The following is a 6,157-nucleotide window of genomic DNA, read 5'->3' as shown; positions in this document are numbered from 1 at the left end:
CGGTCCGTCAGGGGTCTCTGTTCCATAACACTTGAACTCTTGGAATTCGGGTACTGGACTACTTCTCTAATCTTCATGATGAACCAGAAGGACGTACCGTCATGGCTACGACGGTCCGTCACGCACTCCGTAACCCCACACTTGGTCAGACTTCCCCATCTTCCTTCAGCAGCTGCACTACGATGCCATCTACGGACTGTCACGGGCACGATGGACCGTCACAAGCTCCGTAGGTGGTATTTTTCTGCATTTCTTGCTCAAAAACCTCTGCATTCATCTTTTAGACAGATTTCCTGCAAATAAAGAGAAACTTACATAAAAATTAGTACAAAAAGGCTTTTGGACACATTAAACTTAAGGAAAAAGTATTAAAAATACCGTGAAACCACGGAATATCAACAGTATGTCATTCAAATCTTTAAGGGTGTTCTTGTTGTCGAGAGTATGCAGCTTCTGAGTCCCGGCACCCTTTGACAAGTGGCTGAGAATCCACCACTGAAGGAGTATGTTGCATCCTTCGAAGTATCGATGCCCCTCTTTGCACTTTCCCAAGGCTCGATACATGTCGGACAGGATGACTGGAGCTATAGGGTAGTATTTGGTTGTCCCTTGGTTCACGTACCCTTTGAATAGAGTATGCGCGAGTGTTATAACTCGGTTATTGATGCTCAGACTTGGGCTATGCGGGAAGACCATCTTTCCCAATAACTCTACAACAAATGCTAGAGGATGAATTTTGTTCCATTCTCTATAGGAGACCTTGAACTCAGGTTTTAAGTGGTGTAGAAGTTAGCATGTTCAAATCTGATATAAAGATCTCTGAATGATATGTGGGATTCTTGGCACCAGTAGGCAAAATTCTTCCCCAATCTTTACCAGTCCACAACATCTTCTATCGAAGGCTTATTAGGGATAAATATGTCTTCTTGTTTTCTTGCCCTTCTTTCTATCCCAGTACCTACTATGTCTATGCAGTCTCTGATCTCCTCTAAAGTCGGGGTAATTTCAGCGATTCCAAATTGAAACACCATTCGTTGTCTATCACAATATCTTGTGAGGACCTCAACCGTTTCTGGTCAACCATTTATCAGAGCACCCACATATTTATTGAGGGTTCTTCTATGATCCCCGTCGAGATTGTCATACCATATTTTGAGTTGGGGTGGTGCTGCTATGATCATGTCGAACTTCAAAAAATGGTCCGTATCTACAAAACAGAAGCTAGTTAGATTTACCCACCCCAAATTGGTTTTCACACGTACATCATACAAATGTCAAATAAAATAATGTGTCGTGAGTTCGGAGACCTTGGACACGATTTTGACGGTTTTTTACTAAATGGACTTAATACTCCTTGGTATTAAGTCATCTTAGGATAATGCTTAATTTTTTGTTTTGATTTTGCTCTATCTTAGGCTTGCTATGATTTGTTTCAAATTGACGTTTACCCGAGTCGGACAAACAACGGGGTGAAACTATCAAACGACTTCACATGACCGCATTCCAACTATTCATTTGATACTTCCAAATGAATTTTTTGTGTATTTCTAAAAGAAGCTGTGGAAAGCCACATAACTTCCATATTCCTAATGCAAACTACTTGCCGTTTGGCGAAAGAATGTCATGATAATGCAACATTATATCAATAATAAAGTAAACAAATAAGCAATTATAGTCAAATAATGTTAGTTTTAAGGTTAGAATCTTCCAACTCCCCAGCAGAGTCGTCATTTCTATTTTATTCGGAAAAGGAAAAATATTATATTTTTGTAGTGTTTTCAGCTTTTTTATAGTCGCCACTTAATTTTCAAAAAATTAAGAAAACAAATGTTTTCAAAAGACTTTAAACAGATATATCTAGTGAAAAACAATTAAAGGATTCAGGGATTGCTATTAACGTCTTAGGAAGGTTTGAAAGCTCCTAAGACGTCCATTAACTTACGGCTATCCGAGAACTAACTTTGTTTGGCTAAATCTTAACTTATAAAATTTATTGGAAATTGTTTGAAAGTGAGTTCCTTAGTTGTTATCTAAGAGAAACTTATAAATCAAGAAATTATTTTTAAACTATTAAACTTGGTTCAATTTTGAGTTGCTAAGACATCATGGCATTCGACGGGGATTTGGAGCTTTCTAACTTTGAAATAACGACAAATAAAACAGATAGGCAACAAGACACGGAAGAGAGAGAGAGAGAGAGAGATTTTGGGCCCAAACCCTGATTCTATCTGCCTGGACCGGATTTTGGACCCACCTGCTTTGGATTTTTGACCCATTTCCACCTGTCCTAAACTAATTACAAAAAAATGAATACGAAAAGAAAATACAACAAGGGCTTAGGCCCAAAATAAATACAATACGACAATTAAAATAAATTTAATCTCTTCGATCTAATCTCCTCGACTATTCCGACTTGCTTCGGAGTCTTCAACTTCGAAACTTGTTCGTCGATTTTAATAGGCCTTACTCGGACAAAGAAAATTGAGCTTTTACAGCTCCCGAAAATATGGAAAATAGGATGAAGTCTGCGAGGACTCGGGCAGATTTTTACATGCAAAGAAAAGAAGCAAATATGAAGTTAGTATTTTTGAGAGAACAATAAAATTTGATAAGACAGAGTTACTTATTTACAAAATGTAGACAGCACATACCAAACCAAAACACTTATGGGAGGCCTATTAAATACTCTTTCTCGAAACCAATAATGCAAGATCAACAATCTACGTAATTAATCATCAAAAAATGAAACTAAGTTTTTGAAAGTGAGACTACACTTATCAAGAGAAAAGCATGAACACCTTTGTGGCTACCAAGACTAGTGTATGATATGCAATATAATAAATAAAAAATGGACTGAAGGCAAATGACAAACATTTAATGCATAAGCAATTGAGGCACTACTCCGACTTTCCACCAACAAATACTACAAAACACATCAATAAATGCAATACAGAGGAAGAAGAGAAAACTATTTAAACAACTTTTGCTTCTTCTTTTTTCTAAAATAATAACATGGAATCCACCTAATTTCATGACTACATAGACACCAAAATAAAGACTAAATTGAACAAATGGAGTAAATGGATACAGATCATGAGAACTTGGACATCTGGGTTCTCGTGTTTAAGCTAAGGTTTTAAAGTCGGAGCCAAGCAAACATTGGAGCTACTTCTATAGATATAAGACAGAGGCTCAACTGATTATAACTATACGAAATTGAATTAATATATTTTAACACCTAACATAATCTCCAAAGCAATTTTCCCGATATTTATCAACAAATATTCACGACTTAAAACTTATAGGAGAAGGAACTAAAGCAGACAACAATGCTATGAACAGACTCAAAAATGATATAAAGAAGGTGACACAACACAACATATCGAGACAAGGATTGCGAAGAGAACATCACAGGAAAACGAAAATAACAACAACATTAGGCAGGGAGTGAGGGGATCAACTGTTGCTACCGTCTATGGCTGCAAAATTTCATATAGGACAGTAGGTTCACACATACATGCTTGGACGACATTCTCGAATCAACAGCTCTAGAGACTACGACATGGCAACACTCAACAACCATGATCACACTCGACAGTTAAAAAGATAACTTTTGAACCTCATACAACAGAACAGGCAAATCTCACGTTCTAACTACGATCTCCATATTTGAAAACCCACACGAGGAACAATATTCACATATTTATGACTAAGTTAATCCCCGTTCGATGCCGACAAGTTTCACATTATACAAGCAAAGAAACAAAACAAAGAATCCTCCAAGAACAATAAGAATGTATTTATAGGAGAAGAAACTAGGGTTTTCGAAAATGGGGTGAAAAGGGCAAACTCAAAAAGAATCCTCTAGGACAAAGGCAGTTGCCTTTCGTACGAGAACTTATCCAAATCCGGACAACATGGTAGAGGATGGCTCGGATTATTTCGCTTCGTCCTTACACTCGACGTGGCACCCATCCACCCGAGCAAGGACGATTTGAAACGGTCTCTTCCAGCTGGAGGCGTACGATCGTACAACTAAAAGCTGAAATCAGTATAAAGGAGACGAGGAGGCGTGTTGGTTCCGTCAAGCACAGCGTTTGCTGCCCCTTTTTCTTCACGCGTCTACTGTTGACGCTAAAGTCGTTTATGCTCTTCTCTGGAAGAGGTTCAAAGGGGTATGGGCTGGAGAATTGGGTTTGAAATTGGACAAATGAAATTTGCTGCTTTAAGGGATGGGTTTAAAGGAAATGGGCTTGTCTCGAAATTCTTGGGCTTCTTATAATTTAACAAGAAAAAGCATTGCGCCTGCATTGGAGAACAAATGAGCATTTGAATGTGGGATGGGCAAATGAGATTGCCAACAAAATATTTTATAAGGGCCCCAAAATGGCTTTAGGATCAAAAAAATTAGCCGAGTTAGATCACTTGGCAAATTCCACGGAAGTAAACAAAAGAGATGAATGAACATTAATTAGTTTGACGAGCTTCTTAATTTTAACAAAAATAGAATAATCGAGTTACATATAAAATAATTAGTTTAAAACATAAATTATTATAAGGCTAAGCTAAAAGTAACGCATTTAAACGAAATAATAAGAGTCTCGCCCAATGTCATTATTATCTTTTATTATTATTATTATTATTATTATTATTATTATTATTATTATTTCATTACCTTTTATGAAACTAATTATTTTAGACTGTTTAAACTTGAAGTAGCTCGATAAATTAACCTTCGCCCGGGGGTCGAAATTGGGTGTCAACACATAGAATAATATTTTTTTAAAAAAAGATAATACTTGCGTGTTTGAAAGTGTGAGCTGCCAATGTTTCAAATGGTATTTCAATAAGACAATATTTTGTCACCTATTCTGGAATAGGGGTCATGTACTACAACTCTTGCACCTAAGATCAAAGTTAGTGATGGGGTTTATATGTGTATATTCATTGGAATCAAAATTTGAAAGCTTTCTATAATATCAAGTTTTGAAATCACGTTTCATAGTAGGGCTGGATCATATACTTCAATCTTGAAGCATGCGAGCTTTTTAAGAAGTAAACATAAAGCCTCATCATAAAATTAGAAAACTATATGGCTAAAACTAAGAGAAATCCTTTAAGTCAAGAAGAGACTCATTTTTATTCGGTTGTTCATCTAGAAAAGTCAAGAGTACGGATATGCCCCTTCATTATGATTCCACTTAAATAGTTTCCCCGATTTTAGGTCAAGGACAGAGTTCAAAATCCTCGTTATGATCCTACTAATCCAACTTAAATACTTTCCTCGACTTTGTATCAAGCATAGAGTTCAAACTCGTGATATGCATAGTTTTTGTTGAAATTTTTCTATTGATTTTCCAACCAGTAAAATGAATTTTACTCATATATCAGTGATAATTTAAACTCTAAAGGTTAGTATGCTTATCCTAAATCTACTGATAGATCAATAGGTCAATTCCTCTTATTGTAGATCCTTAACTTGACACAACAAGTGAAAAAAATTTCTAAATATCAATGTAATGAATGAAGAAACTCCAAGCTAAATTACAATAGCCCTGAAATTGATTGCGATGGAAAACCCATGTATGAAATTTTAAAAAAACACCTAACTAAAATAAAGAAACCCATAAAGTTAATTTCGATGGAAAAAACCAAATTAATTACTGCATATGAAGAAACACAACAAAAATCTGAAATAGGAATAACCAAGGAAACATAGAACAGGAAAAGCTTAATTACCTAGTCAAAATTGAAAGCACAAGGATTAAAATTATTGGGACTTCCAAAGCACAAGGAAAATCGAACATCAATAGCAAACCCAAATGGGAAAAAGACAAATGTTGACACAACCAGGTCAAATTTGGTGAAAGAGTGATAATTTGGAGAGATTTCTGAATTTCAATTTCAAGAAAAACAGATGATACGGAAAACTAAACGAAAATACGGAAAAGACTTACCTGAATAGAATGCTGCAGAAAGGAGAAAGAACTTGATGTGCAAAGAATCATGGAGTATAAAGTGATGAAGACAAGTGAGGTGTAAATTGGAAACACGGAAAAAGACACGTAGTAATAATAGGAAATTGAAAAGACAAAAATATCCTTTAAAGTAGTGAAACAGGCATATCAAAACAAGCCTTTTCTAATATAAGAGAAAT

This window comes from Solanum pennellii, chromosome 11 (assembly GCF_001406875.1).
Source record: "Solanum pennellii chromosome 11, SPENNV200".
Lineage (NCBI taxonomy): Eukaryota > Viridiplantae > Streptophyta > Magnoliopsida > Solanales > Solanaceae > Solanum > Solanum pennellii.
The sequence above is the reverse complement of the archived record's forward strand: the minus strand, read 5'-3'. Positions refer to the sequence as shown.